Genomic DNA, 22,235 nt, shown 5'->3' on the forward strand with positions numbered 1-22,235 from the left:
CGACGGCGCGGGCTGACTTCCGCCCGGCTGCGGGGGGCGGCCGGGGGGCGGCGGCGGCGGGCAGGAAACATTCGCCCTCCTCCGGCCCGACCTGCCCCCATCCGCCCGCATCCAGCCCCCTTCGCCCACCCCCGTTTTTTAATACGGCCGGTTCCAGCGCCGGGGACCCCCCCGCCCTCCCGGCGTGGTCTGACGCGCCGCGGCTCGGGCGGTCCCTCGGCCAGACCCTGGCGCCCGTTTTGGGTTTGGGATGCGAGCGGGGCTTCGCCGCCGTTCTTTGAAAGCACCGAGGCGTTAATGCAGCTTTAAACATTAGGTCTCTCGAGTAATTGTTTTCTGACGCCAAGTCTAGGGCTGACGGGCTCCTCTCCACGCTCTCGCGGTTGCCGCCGGCTCTGCCGTGCCCGGGCGGGCGAGCCCGGGGGGAGGGGGTTTGCTGCTGGCCAGGGGCAGGCGCTTTGCTTTCTCTCCTTCAAAGGGACGCGATGAAGTTAGCAAAAATCGCCGGGGATGCCGTTTGCGCCGCTGCGAGATCGCACTTAAATAAAAATCCGCAACAATTATTTTGGTTCTAATGAAATGCCCCGCCACCAGCAACGTGTGGGTGGAAAGTTTCAGCTCTGCAGCACGACCGAGTGGCCACCTCGTTGGTTAGTGGGGCTTGCGGTAGCAAGAGAGGACGCATGGCATCGTACCCTTTACAAGGAAACTGGAAATCTGAGAAGTTTAAGAACGTGGAACTGGCTTAGGGATTGGAAAGTCAAAAAACAAACAAACAAACAAAAAACATGAAAAGGAGTAAAAATGGGAAAATATACATATTAGTGAATGGAAACATCTGTAAATAAGCAAAATAAACTCAAAACTAACTACTGTTCAGTAATGATAAAAAATTCTCAGAACCACCACAGAACAGGAAAATTGGTTATTAAAATAAATTCAGTTATCTTTCTCCTTTGTTTAGCCCTTAGATGTACAAACAACTAATGCTATTTAGGCCTTAGACACACAAATAACACTAACTTAAATTTTCTACTTAAAAATGTTTTTTGTCTTCTGATGAGAGGTACTAGACACAGCTCAAAAAGCCCTTCAGAGAACTGAGAAACTCAGGAGTGCTAACACCCTTATGCAAGACCAAGCAATGGGAATCGTTGATGAAGTCCATGGGGCAACACACGTGCATTAAGTTGTAAACAAGCGTAAATATTTATTATGCCACTCAGTAGTATATTCTGCTGAGAACTTGCCTTATGTATCACTAAAGGATTTGGCTCTGGTGCTGCGTTCTTTATATTGCAGATCGGTATGTTCACATTTGAGCATGCAGGTGAAATCCACCACAGCTTTGACAGTCTAGAGGTTAAAAAATCATTGAGCCTTGCCTCAGCTCTGTTTATGTCCTATGGCTGCTGCAGAGAGTTGTGATGCTGCAGAGCTTGTCCTTTCCCCAATGAAGTCAGTTGTGAAGAGCGGGAGCTCCCCGAACAACAAGCGCACGGTTGATCTCTTTGGGTTTCCCAGCTAACGCTTTGCACCAGCTTTTTCCATGGAAACTGTCATCTTTTGTGTTCAGAAATATTTTAATTGGGCAGAAATTCCCACATGTGTGTCTCCGGGCATATCTGACACCCCTGCCTCCCTCAGTGACAGCTGCTTGCTTTCCAGCAAACCGGCTGAAGGGGGAAATTCTGCGCATTGATGCTTCAAATGGTCCTTAACGGGCTCAGATGCTACCTACTCACTGTGGAAGGTCCTTTTTGCTGACAAGATCTACTGTGTTTGTGCCAAAGCTCCCGAAGCTTGTTTACATCTTACGCCCTCCCTGAGCTTGTAAAAGGCTATAAGAAATTCACTGTCCTTGAACAGAGGGTCCTTATTCTCCAGCTGTCACCCTCGTATTGGAGCACCTCTGTCTTGCTGAATCAAAGTCCTCCTTTTCTTCTCTATCCACTTCCACCACTGAAGGAACGCCAAATTTTGAGGCTTTCTCCAATTATGGATGGCTTTCTGTCCTCACTATGAAAACTGCTGAAATAAAGCTAAAGGGAACACACCAGTATTATAATCCTTCCGAAACATTGGCTGCTGGAGCACTTGTGCGCTCAACTACGCAGCAGATAGCACTGTGCATTTTTCTGCTTAATGCATTGACTCGATGGTTTTCGATTCAATTAAATTGTTCTGCTGTAAAAACACGCTCAGCTCTCCGCAGAGTGAGGCCTCAATATATTTCATTTGTTTTCTAAGCCGACGAACACGTGAGCGAGTAACAGCGTGGGGGCGATAGGTGAAGTGCGGGAGGCTTCTCATTCCTTGTTGGACAGCAGGATGAGAACTTATTTTTATGATTTTTCCCTGGGAAGCTAGTGCTTTGCATTTTCCCTTTTTGTTTCTTAAAAACAAAAGAACAATAGCTATCCTGGTTAGCAGGGCTATTGTCCCTCTGTGCCAAATAAATGAAATCTCTCTGCTTACGTGAGCGTCTGAGATATTTCTCTGCATTCTGCTGGTTCTCCTTTGTGTCGCTCTGCTGAGGTTTCTCACATTTTATCCCCCTTTTTCAAGCCTTTTTCAACCCATTTCTCTCATCTTTCTTTTGCCCTCCATTCATACGCTGTTGCTGGTCTGAATTTGAAACAATGTGGTTTGTACAAAAGGCAATTCCATCTTTTAAACTGTATTGAAATCATAACTGTGTCATGATCATGTCAGAACTGTGTTGAAATATTAACCATTAAAACATTTTAACAATGCTAAAACCTGGGCATGACTGGCCAGATCTTCAGAGACACTTAACAAGAATTGAAATATCTCTGAAGACCCAGGCCAGCTTCTACCTAGTTGAAAAATCTCTATTTGGCAACATTTGTCTGTCCTTGACTAACTGCCCAGCCACTGCAGCTAAAGGATGCATTAAAAATGCTTTTTCTTTTTGCCCTTAAATTTTAGTGGAAAACAGGACATTAGGGCAGAAGACTGCACCTGAGTCATTCTCTGGCATCTGCTTAGAATACCGGGATGTGCTTTCCTCTTAGAAGCTCCGTTTTCTTGAAGGAAAGCATCTGCTTTCCACCAGCAGCACTACAGGACAAACAGAACAGTGTTCCTGCCAAAAGCAATACAGCTGGAAAACCCAGGGGTCTGGAGGTTAAAAGCTTTGTTAAATAGAACCAGGTAGAGCAATCGTGAGTTTGGGGATATTTTACTGTAATTTTAGAGGCAAACATTGACAGAAAGAGCTCTCCCCTATGCCACCTGCGTGAAGTGGTCCAGCAGCCTGATGCTGTTTGCCCTGCTGTGCCTGAGTGCCAAGGCAGTGTTGTGAGCTCAGAGCTCAGCAGATCTTGTGAGCAGGGGTACCTGAGGATCTGGTGCAAGTCCCCAGATGTGCACAGGTAGTGATAAACAGAGAGGTCTGAACTCCTGTTGTCATTGTTGGTGTTTTGCACCTAAGGACCCAGAAAACGTTTCCAACTCCAATATTGCTATACCACAGCCCTAAAAGGATAATGCAGGGGTTTATTGCTTCAAATTCTGCACAGTCTTTCCTAGGGATTACCAAGATCTAAAACTCTCCCTGTCCTGTTGCCCCTGAGAATCCCCATCCTTGTTTATCTGTTAACAAAGAGACAAGAGACACAGCATTACAACCTGCTTGGATCTTTGGCTCTCCTGCTCAAGAATTCATCTAGTAAATCAATGTACAAAAACATCGTTTCCAACAGGTCTACTCACAAGGAAAGTCTTCAGCAAGATCTTGATGCTGGTGTAGCCTTCAGAGATTTTGCATTTGTCAAATAGTGCCAGACAAATGAAAGAGGAAGGTTTCGTTGTTGGTTTTTATCTCACTGTTAGTGACTTATTCATTACACTCAGAGGAATATCCATCTTTTTTCTGGTTTTCACCACAACTGTGCTCCATGGACAACTGTGCCGCTGAAGTTCAGCCACTTTAGCTCTGATTTGTGCTATTTTTTTTCTCCTTCCCTTCTTTTTCCTCTTGCAAGCACAAACTTCTAAATTTGCCTCAGATTCCAAATTTGCCATGCCTGCTCCTGCACACTGACTCTCGCTCAACCATATATCTGTCATTGGATCCATTAGTAAGTACAGTAGTAAGCTCAACTTTCTGCATGTGTTGCTGAGCTTCCTGTAGGGTATGCTGGATCTTGAGCAGGGTGGAGGGTTGGGGAGCAAAGAAGCAGTAAGTGTTGTCCCCATGGTATAAATCATTGGAAACTGGCTTGCTCAGCATATTAATTCAAGCTCTTGACACCCCCTCCTCCACCCATCCATCTCCCCTACAGCAGGGTCACCTTGAGTTTAAAGATGTGCTTGTTAGGGTGTGATGGGATCCAGAGAGGAACGGAGAGAGCCTCCTCTGTGCACATGTGCAAGTGAAATCTATAGATCTTATTGGTGTGCATCTTTGCATCTGTACAGTCTTCAAGTGCTGGCTTTGGGAAGCAGAGATCTTGCACTCAAGCAGCTGACATTACTTTTAACCCCAGAGACACTACCAGGTTTAGGCATCAATCCTCCATTCCCAGAAAGAAGCAATCACCTACTGTCGTGCTTTACAGCACTAAGCTCTGCAGGCAACTGATGCAAAGATGTAATTTTTCAATGTGCTATAGAAATGTTTGGGGTTTTTTCACTTTTATTATAATGTCTCCAAGAGCACCTTTATGTTTAGGCCTTGCTCTAGCTTTCCTACTGCACAGTATGCATTTGAGACAAAACTAAATGATTTCTTTTTCTGCGCGTTCTGATAAATTCCTTCTTATTTTCAGAAATTCTGGCTGAAAATCATCCATTTCTAACCACATAGTGGTATTTAGCATCACAAGGATTTTTAACACCTTTACCTCCCAATGACTGTATCTCTAAAACCAGTTTCCTCTTCCAGACTTCTCAAATCTCTCTCTATTTACCATCTGTTCAATCAGATTTCTTGTTAGGCTAAGTACCTGTGTTGGCTTTAATCTTTGATGATGACAGCTCAACTATTGCCCCCCAAGGATGGGCTCAAGGCCAGAAGACGCAAACGTCTGGTTCTTCTCACCCTGATTCTGTTCTAAACAGCATTCAAATGCGATGTTTACCACTGAAAATGGTCTAAATCCATGTCTCAGTCACAAAGAGGTGACTTCACTGACTGGGAGTGAAAACTGATGCTGGAGTAGTTTGAAGGTTCTTAAACTCACCTTCAACAAAATGTCCCATCAGATCACTTTTCTCTTTCAGGAAAAGCTTGGCAAAATAGATATACCTTGTAAATATGCTCTGCAGATCAAGAAATGCAAGCTCTGAGCAGCTGGAGGTAGAAATCAGGTGCCAACATTATGGGCTAATAACTGCAAAAGTTTAGTTAATAGTCTCCTGTTTCCTGACACTGCTTCTCCTGTGATACCTCACTCTGCATCTATCCTCTTCACACAATTAACTCGGCTGTAACTCAGAAGTTCTCCTTACCTTGGCTCTCATTCACATCTGCAAGACCCTTTTACTCGGCTGGGGGAGTGTCTCTAACAGCGAGCAGTGGTGTACGCTGACGCTTAAGGCAGAGTGGCTTGTCAGCTGCTAATGCTTCCCCACAGCTGTGTAAACTCTGGGCACAGGCAGCTGTTCCCCTCCAGATCTGTCGGCGGGAGCTGGGAAGCCTGGCACCCTCAGCTATTCATTACCCGCCCGCAAACGGGGCCGTGTGAGTGTCCCCTAACACTGCAGTGCTGCCGTGGCTGACCTTGTCCTGGGGAATGGTGAAGTGCTTGTGCAGTGTCTTCAGAGGGACAATAGTGTCCCCCATGCTTTTGTACAGTTGCGAAGGTCACCTATGTCTTTCCACATCTTAAGACTGCCTGCATCCAAGCACTGCCTCTCCCCTTCTGCCTCCTCATTATTATTCCATGGGGAGTGTGGACACATCGCTTTTCCCTCAGGGCCGTGCAGTGTAATTCTCTGAGCACTGGCAAACTGTGACCCTGAGACAGTGGCAGGCTCCCTCAGACGATTTCATATAACAGACAGCACTAATCCTGACCCACATTTGGGTACTGCTCTCTCCCACAGCTGCTCTGATCAAGACGGATCAGTTCCAAAGGTATAGATTGAATGCTGAGAGGGAAAAGCAGTGCTATTTCTGCATTGTCCTTAGCAGTAAGTATGCTTGGAGCTAATTTGGACCTGAAATTTTTAGGGTTTTATATGTTAAAACCAACACTGGTCAGGGACAGTACATACAAAGGTAATGTGCTCCTTTACGAGAGTGAACGAACAAGCAAGCAGCTAGGCAGGGTTCTAATCAAACTTTCTGGTTCATGTGAGTATTTATTGTGGTTATAATTGTGTTTCCTGTAGGGAAAGCTGTGAGGTGGACTCGGAGGAAGCTTCTTGTACCTTGCAGCATGCTATTCCTCCAGGCTCAGGTTACGGGTTGAGGCTTTTGTGTACTCAGGGACATGCAAGAGGTTGGAGTATCTTGTCTTGGCTGGAGTCTCCTATCTTGGCTTCTCTGCAAAGACTCTGGGAACAAGGAGTGACCTGCGAAGAGGTCTTTCCCCTCCTCACTGCTCCACCAGGGAGCCTAAAAGGAGAAGTTCTTGGCCCGACCAGCTCTCTCTGGCAGTGGGAGAAGGCAGCTGCCTCCTCTCCTACATGAGACTCCAACGGCATCCCTACAGTCCTTGGTAAAAGTGGACCTAGAAAAGCAGCCGATGAGTCACATTGCAGCCCAAAGCCCCTGTCGCATGCAACTGGGAAAAAAGGCAGCTAAAACCCTTTGGGTGAGAGGCTCCTCCCAGATAATGAGCCCCAAGGAGCCGCATGTTTCTTGGAGGCTATTAAATGTCCCTTTGCACGTGCCTGCTCACTGCGCACGGAAGGGCTCTGTGCCTGCTGGTGGAAAGCCTTCCCTGTATACCTCCACCATAGCAGCTATAAATAGGCTGGGGGATAAGACAAAGGGAAGCTTTCTTAAAATGGAGGATATCACAAGTCCTGTTTGCAGGAGTGGGAACTTTATAGGCATTCAGGGAAGTTTAAAAGCTGTTGATTTAGCTGACGCTGTAGGTCTTAGAGAGGGGAACGATGTCACTCTGAGGATCTTTTCCCTTTTTTGCTGTACTAATGCAGAGAGGGTGTTGTCTCTCCTTTCAAATAAAACCCATGTACATTTACGGTGATGGATGTCTGCTGGGAAGAGAAGTTTGTGTATCTTCTGTTCTCTTCTAGCTGCAGAGCAGTGGAGTTGTGCTGAGCCTGACAGCCCCTTTTGTGAACCACTGCCTGGCAGTACAGATGCTCCTTTATGTAAATAAAAGCAGCCAGGGGGCTTGTGTGGTCTTTGCATGCAGACCCTACCCTTCCAGGGTGTTTCACAACTACAGGCCTTTGGATGCTACTGCAAGCTGGAGAAGTAAAAATAAGGAAGGAGGGAGCGAGCCTCAGGAAGCCAAATCAAATGGCGGTAGCAGCATCTCAGGAAGCTCGCCCAAGGTGGTGGGGTGCAGGGCAGGTGAAGAAGATCAGAAGAGTAGGAAATCAGGGAAACAGATGTGGCGATGCCAGGCTTTAGGGAGGGAGCTCCTGAGATGCAGGGCCGGCATTCCCATGCATTCCCATCTGGCAGTGAAGGAAATTATGTAAAGTGGAGGGGCCAGGGGCCCCCTTTCTTATTTTTTTTCTTCCAATTCTTTTCTCCCTTCACTTCCCATGATGCAATTAAACAGCCATTGCTGACATCATCATGTATGCACGCTGAATGCAGGCATTGTGTCTCAGCTGCAGTGCTGTACTATATATAGATTAGTTGCCAATCTCTGCTATGTATCAGCAGGGAAGACACCCAAGGAATTAGGAGAGCAGTTGCACTGTAGGACTTCTGGCTTTTGTCCCGTGGCCTCAAGATGTGGTGGACTGTACAGTGGAACTAGAAATAATCAAAGATAAGTGATTCAGAGACCAAGCCAGGAAACTTTTGACTGATTGATTTGCAGCAGTGGTAGGGAACAGTCTTCCAGATTGCGATGCACAAAGCAGAAAGACAATCTGACCCACGCATGTTGGTAGCTTCTTTTATGTAAAAATAAGTTAATCAGTAGTCTCCTCTCACCAGACCCTATGCCAGGCAATAATAGATAGCCGGCTTCCTCGGCCTTGGGTAGATGAAGAAAAACCATCCACCTGGAATTTGTTTTGGCCTCCTGGGCACTTGAGGGGGCAGAGTCGGTGACCTCCCCTCTGTAAGTGTAAGTGGTAAATGCACACTGCAATACCCTGTGCAGAGACCAAGCAGAGCAGCCAATGCCTGTCCTGTCATTGCCAGTGGCACCCAGAGAGGACCACTGCCCTGTCTGCTGCCACTACATCCCAGGTAATCTCTTCCACAATGAGGCTGCTCAAGTGACCTTGCCAGCACTAGGTTAGGGAAATTTGGTCCTGTGCATTTCGAGCAGTAGCATTTTCTTTTGCAGCCAGACAGCTCCGTCAGCTCCTTCTCCCTCCCACCCAGCCCTTTGGCAGGAGGTGACAGGAGGTGGCTGAGTCAATCTAACAGCTCAACACATCAGAAAGGGGCAAGTCCTGCTCTTCCCTCCAGCTCCTGCTCTTTGCTGCTCATCTGTGGACACCCCAGGCAGCTGACAGCAGGGTCTGATGAGTGCTCGAGCAGAGGAGGTGATGGGATGGGGAGCTGGAGCATGAGGGGGTCGGGGGTCCTTGGAGGTAAGTAAACCTTCCCTGTTCAGCAGTGAGCTGTTAGATTGACTCAGACAACAGACAATTTGAGGGTGTAAATTTACCCTGAAAGGAAAGCTTTGATGTTAGAGGCTTTTTTCTTTCTTGTTGACTTCACTCCAGGCCAAATTCCAACTAAACTGTGGCCATAGCAGCTTTCTCAATCATTTCATGGAGTCCCATACCAAGGTGATGAGACCGAGTGTTGCCACAGCCCCAGGCACTAACCTTCCTGCCCTTACACTGCCCATGGGCAGTCACAGCATCTGTTCCTAAAAGACATTCAAGTCTTCACTGAGTAAATGGTACTTTTTCACTCTTCTGGTAGGAATTTAAAAATAAGGCAGGTAAAAATGTTTATTTCTTGTGCCCCTGTGAGAGTGACTGTTGCATTGGTAGCAGGCACAGAAAATGCTACCAGGTTAAGGGGTGGAGATTCCCCAGCCTCTCTGTGACCCTGCTCCCCTGTCTGATCCCCCCAGCACAACAAAGGCTTTTCCTTTCATCCAGGTGAGATTTTCCTTGCTGCAATTCCTGACTGCTGCCTCTTGTCCTCTCAGTCTTCTCAGGCTAAATTAACCCAGTTCTCTTAGCTTTTTTTTACATATCACACCCCAGTCTTCCAACCAACTCAGTGCTCTTCTGCTGCACTTGCTTCATTGTATTCATAACTCTCTGTGACCCTGCTCCCCTGTCTGATCCCCCCAGCACAACAAAGGCTTTTCCTTTCATCCAGGTGAGATTTTCCTTGCTGCAATTCCTGACTGCTGCCTCTTGTCCTCTCAGTCTTCTCAGGCTAAATTAACCCAGTTCTCTTAGCTTTTTTTTACATATCACACCCCAGTCTTCCAACCAACTCAGTGCTCTTCTGCTGCACTTGCTTCATTGTATTCATAACTCTCTTGCACTGGGAAGCCCAAACAGGACACAGTAGCGCAGGAACAATTTTACCGCTACGGAAAACAAAGAAAGGATCACTTTCCATCACCTGCTAGTTGTTCACTTGCTGATCCAACCCAGTCTGGAATTAGCCTTCACTCTGCTGTCTCATGTTCAGGCCATTGCTCACAGGGACCCTCAGGTCCTTTTCTGCAGAGCTGCTGCCCAGGTCCCCAGTAGGTTCCCACTAATGCAGGGAGTTATTCTAGATGAGGTGCAGGACTTTCCATCTGCCCATGCTGAACTTCATGAGGTCTCCATTGCCCCATTTCTCCATCTTGTCCGGGTCCTGAACAGCAGCCCTGCTCTCCAGGGTATTGACTTCCTCCTGTTTTGACATTGTCTGTCAGCTTGTTGAGGAGGCGTTATGCCTCAGTGTGCAGGTTGTGCAGGGTGACATTGGTGTAAACCAATTATGGCCTCAGTATTGACCCCAAAACTCACTTATGGACTGCCTGATGGACTCTGAATCTGTGACCACTCCCTCCAGAACCTAAGCATTCAGTTTTTCACCTGCTTTCTAGTCCATCTATGCAGGCCACATCACCTTAGTTTGGCTACAAGGATGCTATGGGACACCATGATGGAAGCCTTGCTAAAGCCAAGGAAAGAGATATCCACTGCTCTCCTCACCACTGCAGAGCAGGGCATGTATTTGATCAGCAGGGCAGGCAGGCTGGTCAGACACACCTTACCTTGGAGAACCCATGCTGGCTATTCACAATCACTCTCCTGTCCTTCATGAGGTGGACACAGGATCCCTCAGGACTTGCTTCATAATTTTCCCAGGCACTGAATTGAGTCTGACCATCTGGTCTTTCTCCAGATTCTTCTTTCTGCCTTGTTTTATTTTTCTTGAAGGCAGATCTCACATTGGGCATCGATTGGCAGATCAAACACAGACCTGGCTGAAGCTGACGGATGTACAAAGCAGCCTTCAAGTATGATAAAAGCAGCAAGTGAAGATCTCTGTACAGCTCTCAGTGAGAGCTGCTGCAGAAGCCAACAAGCTCGGCACCTCAGCGAGAATTGTGCACCTGGAAAACACAGCCCAAATGCTCCTTGTTGGGGACAAAACAGGACAGTCACAGTTAATAACTGCAATTAAAATTGCAGAACTTTTTCAGTTTGACCAATAAATAATCTACGGTGTTACAGTCTATTTTCAAACAATTGAAAAATTCACTATATTGGGTTCCTCAGATTGAAGAACTACAGTTAGTCCCCTGAAGTGTTTCCATTTCTGCAGGTACTTGTTAATCCTTTCAATTGCATGTATTGAGTTGAATGAGAGGTACAAATTTGGATATGAGAATCTGATCCAGTTCAAGCCTTTCTGATGTGAGTATTTCAACAGTAAAAACAAAAGCAGTATCAGAGCAGGTGGGGAATACTGTGTCATTTCTGGAGGTAGGAGGAAATTCTTTGTATTTCCTGGATACAAACAGTATTTCTACTTGGTAATGCTGGATTACTTTTCACTCATCTTTTAAAAATCCCAGACATGAAAAAACTCTATTTTTCAAACTGATTATAAATCTTTCCTTTACGTAGCTGTATACAGCCTGCTAAAAGCTTTCACCTAACTGGTTAATTATATTTTGTTTTCAAGAGAGAAACGTTTTAAACTGCCCATAATGTTCAACAGCTCCCAAAGATACTTTGAATATTGACCAAAGGCATGACATGGGGATAATTGGCTCCCTGACTGTCAAAACAAAACTTCCAGAACACCACTAAGAAACAGGGCATCTCAGGGTGCTTGATAGCAGGAGCTGAGGGTTGAGGCAGCATCTACACTGCCTTGATTGCCCTTGGGCACCCTGCCATGCTGGCCCTGGTAGGTAGCCACTCTGAACTGAAAGCATAAATTTGTCTTTTAGGATGAAGTTTTGAGCTTTTATTCTCTGATGTGCAGATCCCAAAATTACATGAAAACCCACTAAAACTGTAGTTCCCCACTGACAAAACAGCAAAGTGTTACCTTTTGTGCAAAGCCTGAAGTGCTGACTCTCTCAGACCTGAGGGTGTCTCCAAAAGCCAGTGGAGAGCTATCTGATCCTGCCAGCAGTGATCTGCAAAGCTATGAAGCCCTCTCTGCTTTTCAGGTTTCTGATGCAAGCGCCTTGCATAACACCACAGGCTTCCAGGTACAGGGAGCATGGCCAGCCCACAAAGCTGAGTGCATATCTTAGCCACCTTGGGGCTGAAATAACCTGACCTCTAGATGATCTTTGGAAGATTATGAATAATGTATTGCATCTCCCAGAAGGCTGATTTCTGCCCATACAGTAACTGACAGTTTTCCTGACATCCACCAACCGTGTCAGTTTGTGTATTTTCGAAAAGGCTTCTGGGGTTATTGAGGGGGAAAACCTGTAAGGCAAAGGAAAGATTGCTTCAAAAAGAAGTCAGAAACTATTGCAACCAAAAAATAGGTTTGACTTTTGGGACACACAGTGGCTGCAACGTTGGGATTCCCCTCAGCACAATAAAATCTATCAAAGAAGGAATAGCAGGGCTGGAGAAAGACAGTGGTAACTGAGGGCTAGGAGAGAACTTCCAAGGAGTTAATTAGTGCTGCATTAGTATTTGTGGGTAAGCAGACAAGTAAGTAAGGACATACGTTTGTGAGGTCATTTAGGAATTCCCAAAGAAGCTCTCTTTGTTGGCAAATGCCAGTGCTGACACACATACTACCTGCAATGAGAGATAATTTACATGTCATTCAGTATGGAAAAGGCATACAGGGTGAAGTCCAAATCCTTTGGTTCAAAGAAATCCCCAGGATTGCTTCAGACTAGCTGTCTGCCATCTACAGCTGTTTCCTGCTGGGCTGGGGCTGTTTCCAGGAGCCATTGGATCCCCAGGACCAGCTGGGTAAGGGCAAAATCATCTCTTGGTGAGGGAACCCCCTACAGTGGACAAGAACCCTCCCATGCAAGGAAAGGCTTGTCTCCTTCTGCTGTCCCTTATCCTGGAGTGGCCATTAAAAAAGTTTAGAAACAGCAGCCTCATGTCATGAGTCACAAAAGTGACTTTTAATTCCCAGAGGGAATTTTAAAAATTATTTAATGTTTAGAAGTTTACACTTGTTTGGGGATGGGTAAAGCTCCTAAGCCCTGCTTTGGTGCTTTTAAAAATGTGCTATGCCAATTAGCTGCAGATGTGCTTTCAGGGTAAGAAGGGTGCTACTGGGGATTCCCCTGCTTTTTTCAGCTAGACCATTTCCTGGGAGCAAGCTCTGCAAAATGTCTGAGCTCTCAACCTCATGGATGGCAGGAATGGGCTGCACTTCCTTCTGGTGTAGTTTTTGGGATGTGCTGCCCTTTGATGCTCTGTCCTGCTCCTCTTGCTCTCCTTCTCTCAGTGCTCCACTGGGCTGGCTGCCTGTTTGCTCTAGCTGAATGCTCACTGCAAAGCTAGAGTTGTCTTAAACACTTTTAAGAGTGGGGTGGCCTGCTATTCCTAAATAAAAATATATATTTAGACACAGCAAATGCTTTAGCTTTTGGGGAGCAGCTAATTTTTGGGGAACCACATTTTCTGCCAGCATAACTTCAATGGAGTCAATGCAACATCTTTTCCAATAAAGCCTGTATGCAGGGGGTCACATCCATATCAGAATGGGAACTGCTTGCAAGTAAGAGCATAGACTTCTTTTGAAACATAATAAAAAACAATGCTTCCGTATGATTTGTTACAGATTCATTATGCTCAGGCTCACACCACTTGTGTTCCTTATGTGCTTTTCTCAATTACATTCTTAAGCACTTGTATATTTTCTAACACCTGGAGACCTTGGCTTGCTTTGCTGGATGCTGCTTCTGTTTAGCCTGATGCCAGGGTTATACTGCAGTGTGTGCTACAGTCTAAACAGGTAAAACTACTGGTTTTGACTTAAGTGTGTTTTGTCTCATTTCTCTTGGAGTTTTATCTTCTGAAGTGGTTCTCTGGACTAAGCATAGCTCCAAGGTCTTCTCCACGCTTTTGGAAGATAACATCCGCCTTGTTGGGACTTGCTGATTAAACCCTGTGGGAATGAAGGGCCATTTAACTTCCCAGCTGCCTTAGGCCTGATGTGATCCTTTAACAGCCTGGGCAACACAGCTAGGAGGAGTGGGACTAGGAGCTGGGACTTCCAGGGTCTGCACTGGCGTGCAGAGAAGCTGGATGCGTAACTGGAAGAAAGCAGGGGTACATGAGATGGGAATTGAGTGTCTCAGCACCAAGGCCAATGGGTAGGAAGCAGCTCCAGAAATACAGATCTGAGTATAGACAACTACTACAAGAGAGGGTGTGTGGCTCCCCCTGTTCCTCTGCCCAGTGAGTCGGTGCTCACCCCTCCCTGAGGTCAGGGTAGGCCCCCATTGCTCCCCTGCAGGCTGCACCCACCTGGCCGAGCTCAGGCAGGGGCAAAGCTCACTCCTGGGGAGGGCTAAGGTGGACACAAAACCTTGCTCAGCCTTTTTTCCAGCCAGCACCTTCTATCACAAGGAAAGACGACAAATTATTTGTTAAATTATTTAAGCTATTACTGACTGGTTATGAATTATTAAAGTGTTTATTACTTACCATTTGGATGGCAACTCAGGGCAGAAAATCACAAGCCTTTCAAGAAACCTGAGGCCAGTCTTTGCGTGCCAGACATGCCTGGGACTCGGGGGTGAGCCGAGGTGGTGGGCGCAGCAGCATCTGGTGTGAGAAAAGGCACGGCTGGAGCCTGGAGCGTGATGCAGCCTGCGCTGCTGCAGATGGCTTTGCCACTGGTGCTGCAGTCTCACAACCTCCTGCCACTCCTCCCAGTGCTATTTTGGTTTAATATTTGCGTGATGGCCATGCTAGAACCCCTTTATACCACGTGCCATATAACCGACAACAGAGACAATTCTTGTCCTGGTGGTTTTCTCCCCTTTACTGCAATTTTCTTATAGATTAAACTATCTCTAGGTAGGAGAGGACACTACGAAGCAAGAGTATGCTAATTCTCATCAGCAAACATATGTTTGTTTATGGTCTTGCTCTGTTGAAGATATTAGAAATTTTTTATACTGGTCTTATTTCTTCCCCCTCCTTTTCATCCTCTCTCATGTTGTTTGGGTGTGGATTTTTTTTTTTTTTTTTTTTTTTTGGAGAAGGGATGTTTTGTTTCTGATTTTTTGCCTTTTTTTTTCTTTTTTTTTTTCTTCCCTTTTTTTGCTTTTTATTTTAATTTTCCCATTCTTTGAAACTGTAACCACGTGCTGACCATGAGGACTTCTGTTCAATGCATACTTATCCTTTGTGGTCAACGTTCACGAGTTGGAGGTTAGTGATCAAAGAAAGAGTGTACCTTATCTTCCAGTGTTATTTTGAGGAAGACAAAGCAAGGAGATAAGCGTAGTTTGGACATGCAGCTCTGCCTAACAATGTTAGACTGCCTCCACATCAGAGTTGAGGCAGTCAGGATTGGGCAGTGGTTAAAATACAACTACCTGGAGCAAAATTTCTGCTGGTGGGTTCTGACCAAATAACATGGCTGCTCAAAATTGAGAAGAGGCTCACAATTACCCTTTGGGCTGTGAGATGAGTTTGGCTTGCAGGCATAGATATATCACAGCATTCAGAATCCACAGGGTAGCCAGCCATTGCTGGAAATTTCTGAAAGTGTTTGTGAAAACAGTCAGCTGAATATGTTTGTCCTTGAAATGCACTGTTTCTTATTTAGTATCCTGTGCTCATTTTTCCTCCCTTGCAAACATTTCAGTCATTCAGCCCAGGAACTGATTAAACCACCCAGTAAACACAGTACAGATGTCAAAGTGAAAAATTCACAAGCTATTCATAACAAGCCATCTGCTGAAAATAATTTGTCTAAACTATTTGGGGAAAAATTACGAAGTAATGAAAATGCTCAGAGATATTTGGGAAGATTCTGAATACCAAAAATCATGAAAAGGCCTAATGATATGTTTTGGATACAACTGAAACCTTTACAGCTCACTGCAGGATTTGGGATACTAAATGCTCTTTGGGCTGCCATGCTTACTCAAAACTGGCTGCTCAGTTTTGAAGCACATAAGCCTTTTTCACATTCATGATTATTAGAACGTGCAGTTTGGGCATAGTCCAATGGTCCAAATCAGTCCATTGGTCTGATTTATATTCCCAGGGTGATAAATGGCCAAACTCCCACTCGGGCTGTATTCAGACTATATTGGAAGCCCAGCCTTTAGAAATTTAAGCCACCCAAACAATACCAAGTCATACCCAACCTTTGCAGACCTTGCTCAAGAAAAGACATATCTAACCTTCAACAATTTTTCATTCAGATAAAGTGCTGGTTTTCCTTGGCTGTTCAAATAGTTTCTGTTATCCTGGTTTTCAGATCTCATGCTGAGTTCTAAAGATGAGCTCTTTCATGTGCCATGGCTCCAGGAGCATGTTTCTCCATCCTCTGCATCTTTTCTTTGCCTTGGTTTACACACTGGTGCTTTGACAGACACCTGAGCTAGCTAAAGTGGGTTTTGCGTGTGAAATGCAGATTCAGGCCCCTGGGAGATGTATTTGCTGGTACATCAGAGATCTCAGTTTTAAACCACAAGCAATTTCCTGAAGAAGGCTTAAAGTGAAGTAAGAAAGAAGGGGAAAAGATTAGTATCTCCAGGGGACATTTTCCAGCACATCACTTAAATCCTCCTCCCCAGCCTACAGGCTGAGTAAAGGTTAATCCTATAGCAACTAAAATCCCATACAAACCACACTCCCTCAATGTACACATTTCCAGGAGGAATTCCTCTGACTGAGCATAGTTGGCAGCCTCACAGAAAGGTATCTCCGTTTAATGGCCACAAGGCAGTGGATATCTAGGTCCATCAATCTCCAATGGATATAAAAGTCACACAGGGACATTGCTGCTGTGCATGTGCGGGATGGGGGCTTCCTTTGTGAGGAAACCGTGTGGATCAAGGAGAAAGACCTCTATGAAAGCCCACACCTTCTTGGGTTGTCAGACCTTTCACTCCGGGATTAATGGGCCTGGGGTCAAACAGATAGGTAGGTACTTAATGAATTTTTCAGTAGATGTTACATCTGAAATCTGTGTTTAGTGAGTTGTTCCCATGTCCCGTTTCTTCTTTTCTTTGGAAACTGTCAGTATAACTATTCTAAATAGACTGAAAGGTCCATAAGTAAAGCTGGTTGCTGAACTTCATCACAGGGAAATTTGTTTTATGTTTATAGTCAGAACTTGTTTTCCATTTTTAAGTGACTTCTGATATTGAAGTCCTAATTAGGTACTTTTAAATAGAGATGAGCTAATGCATTGTCCAGCTGCTCTTGCCACTATCCTGTGCTTGTTGATAGTTGCCCATCTGCTCTTTGCCAGCTTAAAAATAAACATCCACTACTAAAATGATGTTCATTTAGAGTATTATCCTCAAGCTACACAATTCAGTGTTTTCCATCTAAAATTTCTATAAAACAACACCAAAAAATGCCGTAGCTTGTGTTGCCAGAGGGACAAACAACTCACTTTATGAAAATATGCCATGAAATGTAGCTGACAAACGAAAAGCTCCAAAACCCACGTTAGCCTTCCCTTGATCTTTCGCCTTCTAACACCCGGATCCGCGAAGCTGTTTGAGTGTGGGACTCTGGTGTACAGCGGGAGAGGAGCGGCGGGTGCTGTCACAAAGCTCTGGCCTGAGGGTCTCCAGCCCTGCGCGGCCTGATGGAGCCTCGGCACGGGCCGCAGCCCGCGCTTCCCTTGGGAAACGATGGGAAAACGGGGACCCCCGCGGCAGGTCTTTGGGTAGAGCCCGAACCCCTGGTGCTGGGGCTGGCAGAGCGCGACACCCGGCACGGAACAGGCGATTGCGGGGAGCTCGGGCTCGCTCCAGGGACAGGAACCGGAGATACCAACAGCGAGCACACGGCGGGGTCCCGGCGGGGCTCCCGGGCAGCGCCGCTCCTGCCGGGCCCTGTCCCCTGCCGAGCGGGGCTGAGGGGAGAGGGGCCGAGGGGAGAGGGGCTGAGGGGAGAGGGGCCGAGGAGAATGGAACTGAGGGGAGCGGGGCTGAGGGGAGAGGGCTGAGGGGAGAGGACTGAGGGGAGAGGGGCTGAGGGGAGAGGGGCTATGGGGGAGAGGGGCTGAGGGGAGAGGACTGAGGGGAGAGAGGACTGAGGGGAGCGGGGCTGAGGGGAGCGGGACTGAGGGGAGAGGGGCTGAGGGGAGAGGGGCTGAGGGGAGCGGGACTGAGGGGAGAGGGGCCGAGGGGAGAGGACTGAGGGGAGAGGACTGAGGGGAGAGGACTGAGGGGAGCGGGGCTGAGGGGAGAGGGGCTGAGGGGAGAGGGGCCGAGGGGAGCGGGGCTGAGGGGAGAGGGGCTGAGGGGAGAGGGGCCGAGGGGAGAGGACTGAGGGGAGAGGACTGAGGGGAGAGGGGCTATGGAGGAGAGGGGCTGAGGGGAGAGGGGCCGAGGGGAGAGGACTGAGGGGAGAGGACTGAGGGGAGCGGGACTGAGGGGAGAGGGGCCGAGGGGAGCGGGGCTGAGGGGAGAGGGGCCGAGGGGAGCGGGGCTGAGGGGAGCGGGACTGAGGGGAGCGGGGCTGAGGGGAGCGGGACTGAGGGGAGAGGGGCCGAGGGGAGCGGGGCTGAGGGGAGAGGGGCTGAGGGGAGAGGGGCTGAGGAGAATGGAACTGAGGGGAGCGGGGCCGAGGGGGACGGGGCCGAGGGTCCCAGGACGGCGGGGCTGCCGGCGGAGGGGCGGCGGGGCTCGGGGGTCCCGGCAGCGGCAGCGCCCGGCCCGGGCTCGGCGGGTTCGGCGGGGCGAGAGCGGCACCCAGCGGCACCCGGCGGCACCGGGACAGGGACGGGGACAGCGCCGCGGGCTGTGACACCGGGCCTGCCGGGGGCACCGGGGAAACAACTCAGCAGCGCTGTCGTGATAATACAGCGGGTGGTGGGCGCAAACCGAAGGGTTGGGTTGGATGTAAGGAAGGAATAAAGGTTTTTACAGTGAGATACCGGCACAGGTGGCCCGGAGAGGTGATGGATGTGCCATCCCTGGAAACATTTATGGTCAGAGTTGGATGGGACTTGGAACAAGTTGAAGATGCCTCATGTAATTTCAGAGGGTTTGGAATTAGATGATGTTTAAAGGTCCCTTCCAAGCCAAGCCACTCGTTTAATTTTCATAAATTCTATGATCCTCTGAGTCTGTGTTTCAGTGAGTCTATTGGTCTATGACTCCTAGCCCTGGGAAGGCCTTGGAAACTGGCGTGGTTTTCTGCCTTTGTTTGTGTTTTGATAAAAATCACACACACATGAAGGAGCAGCAGAGGGCTGAGGAAGCCAGAGGGAAGGTCTGGGCTTGCTGCTCCTGTGCTGGGGGCAGGAAGGGGAAGGGAAAAACAGGCTTTGGGCCCTTCCTCTTGCTGTTACAAGTACCAGAGAGCGTGGCTTCTCCACCCGCCAGCTTTGTCCTGAGGGAATCCCACCAAGAGGGAGCCAGAGGTGCTTCAAGGCTGGATTGCATGAGGCAAACCTGACCTTTCTCTGCCAACAGGGGAAATGGAAGAGGAGATAAAAATCTGTCAGACTTAACCATAATCCCAGTCACTGACATTTCAGTGGAGCTGCTGTGGGCTGGGAGTACTGCACTTAAGAACAGATTTTTTTGGCAAAAAAACCCCAAACTTAATCCACTGCTTTAGAGTAACAAACACCACATTAATCATGTCAAGAATGGTCTGCACACTCGTGTGAACCAGTCACAAAGCCCACAGCCCATCCCTCACTTTCCTCCTCTGGGTCTGATCCAGAAACTGTGCCACTTCTGCCAAGTTTTGCTCCAGCTGAACTCCTGAGGCAAATGAATCTTAATCCTACCTCTGTTTAAGGTGTTGAACATTGCTGTCTTTGGAAGAAGCAACTGTTGATAAGGATGATCCAACTGTGGGTTTGGAAACATGATAGATAAATAAATTGTGCTCAAATGGCTGCATTTCAATAGAAGTGGTGTTTGGTGGAAAAATATTTTAGGAAAAAAACCTGCATTTATTATTGGTTTAAATCTTTTTAGCATGATTGCAGACTGGGCAGACAATCTACTTTTCATGTGGTGTAAAAGAATCCTCCTAAATGAATAAAATATGGGATATGTTAAGAGCTCAGCTTAAAACCTAGCAAAAGAGAGGAAAGAAAAAAAGCAGAGAGAACACAGGCAAGTCCCTGTCTCAGCTCTCATTGCCATCTGAGAATTCGTGGTTGGGATCCTATGAAAGAACAACCCCTGGTGGGACAAGAATTAAAATTAGAAGAAGAAGAAAAAAACCCCTAAAATACAAAGTGACCCGTGAAACCTTGCCTAGAAAGAAGGAGGGCCACCAGAGGAAATGAAGTTAAGGATATATTTGAGAGGAGTTTGTTTTCTCAAAGCCTTCTGTTTCACTGCAACTGATTTAAAACCAGGGTTATGTTTCAGCAGCAGCAGTTGTAGGAGTGCAAGAGGGGAGTCTGCCACCTCGGCCTCTGCCAGCATGCCTCACTGAGTTGTTTCTGGGATTGGGCTCAGAAGCTGTGCATAGGACCAGACCTGGAGGAAAAGCTGCCCTTTCCTTCTGGTGGCCCAAGCAATGCTGCACAGGGGCACAAAAGATGTCCCTTAGCCTGGCTGCAGACAAACCCAGGAGTTTGTTGCCCAGCAGTTTTCCCTGCTTGCAGGAATGGTCAGCAGTGATGTAGGCCTTGTGCTCACAACACAGGGATTTGGGCAGTGCAGGAGTTGAACCAGATTTTGCTTAGGAACCAGTGCCATGCCATTAAAACCTTTTGCATCATAAATGCTTGTGGAGTCATCATTCCCCCATCAGCTTCAACTTCTCTCTCAGAAAAAATGACTTCACAAATATACCTGTTTACTTATTTTATTTACTTCTTGCCTTTATTGTAAAGATGGCACATCACTGAATAATTTTTTTTTTTTTTTTTTTTTTTTTTTTTTTTTTTTAAATCAAGACCATTTGTCTATTCAGCTCACTTACTGTCTTGAAAACATCACTGGAGGAGACCTGAGCAAGCTGTCACTGAGCAGAGCTGAAGTGCTGTGCCAGAAAGTTAGCCCCGAGGTGGTGTTCAACACAGCAAATTCCCACAAGGAGATTGGGAATGGATGCAGGACCAGAGAAGGGGTTTATCCCAGGAGCAGAGAAGGGGTTTATTCTAACAGACATGAGCCCTCAGGGAAGAAAGCCAAGCAGTTGGTGGTGAGACAGCCTTAGTGACTTAGTGACAGGTAGTGACTTCAGTGCAGTGAGATTTCCGTGCTGTGGCTAAAGTAATTTTTTCCTCATGGCCAGGTGTTAAAGCAATGCCCTGCTTGCCTGTTGCCTGCCTCTCCTAAACACACTGGGCAGTGGGAAGGGCAGAACATCAAGCCAGGCTGAAAAATAATGTTTTAGGAACTTTAGTGAAAATGTTGCTCCTCCTGCAAATGTACCTGGTGGTTACACAACACGCTCCATTCCCCCAGGCTGGCTGTTTTCCTAAGGCTGGGCTGTCACAAACTGCTAACAGCAGTGCTTTTCATCTCACAGTACTGCTCCAAGTGGACCACATGTGGGCTGTTCTCCATCTCTGGGCACAGACCTGTTCTCTTCAGTGCAATCTTACTCCAGCCAGCATAGCCTTGCTCCTCTGCACACTCCCACTATTACATTCTCCTTAACCATGAAACGTTTCTCTTCTCTCCCCACACTGGGAAACTGTGGGGACCATGGCAAAAACACTGATCCCTGGGGATTTTGTAGCTCCTTTTTGGGTCAGGATGGTCCTGCAGTGGCAGACGGTGCCTGCTGTTGCATCTTTCCCAGTCGATGGCAGGCACATTTCCCAGATGTGTTTTCCAGTGGCCCAGTTTCCAAGCCCTCCTCAGCGGTGTGGTGGGTGTCTGCAATGTCCAATGATGTCAGCTGGAGGTTGCTGACACCATTAAGCAAACACATGTCAAGAGATGGTTCAAATAACAGATAAATTATGGGGAAGTTTCTGTTTAGCAAGGATCTTTACACTTGAAATACTTGTACTAACCATGTCTGAAAATAGGGGTGTGGAAGGGGAAATATAAATTACACTGTCAAAAGCCAAGCTGAGTAAATGCTGCACCAGGGGTGTTTCAAGCTCATTAGTTCTTTACAAAGCCATGCTTATACTGATTTGGATAGAAAAGTATCTCCAGAGAAAGGGTGCAAATCTGCCATCATGGTCCAGGGACTGAAGAGCCTGGTTGTCCCTTGCCACAGCACAGGTGCCTGGGTGCTCAGCCGCACTTGGGAACACAACATCTGACTGCATGTCATGGCTGAGGACACTTTATTGCTTTCTGTCAACACCCCAGCACGGGGCTAGGAAGTAATATGTGCTTCTAGTGATGTGATCCCTCAGACAGCATTTTAAATCAAGCTTCTGTCTGTGGGGAGGCATGAGAGATCCCGTGACACCATTTTTATTTCAGGAAGAATAAAGGCATTCATCTCTGCAACATTGGATAGATTCACTGCCTTATCCCAATAGGGCA

This window comes from Zosterops lateralis (assembly GCF_965231275.1).
Source record: "Zosterops lateralis genome assembly, chromosome: 1".
Taxonomy (NCBI): Eukaryota; Metazoa; Chordata; class Aves; order Passeriformes; family Zosteropidae; genus Zosterops; species Zosterops lateralis.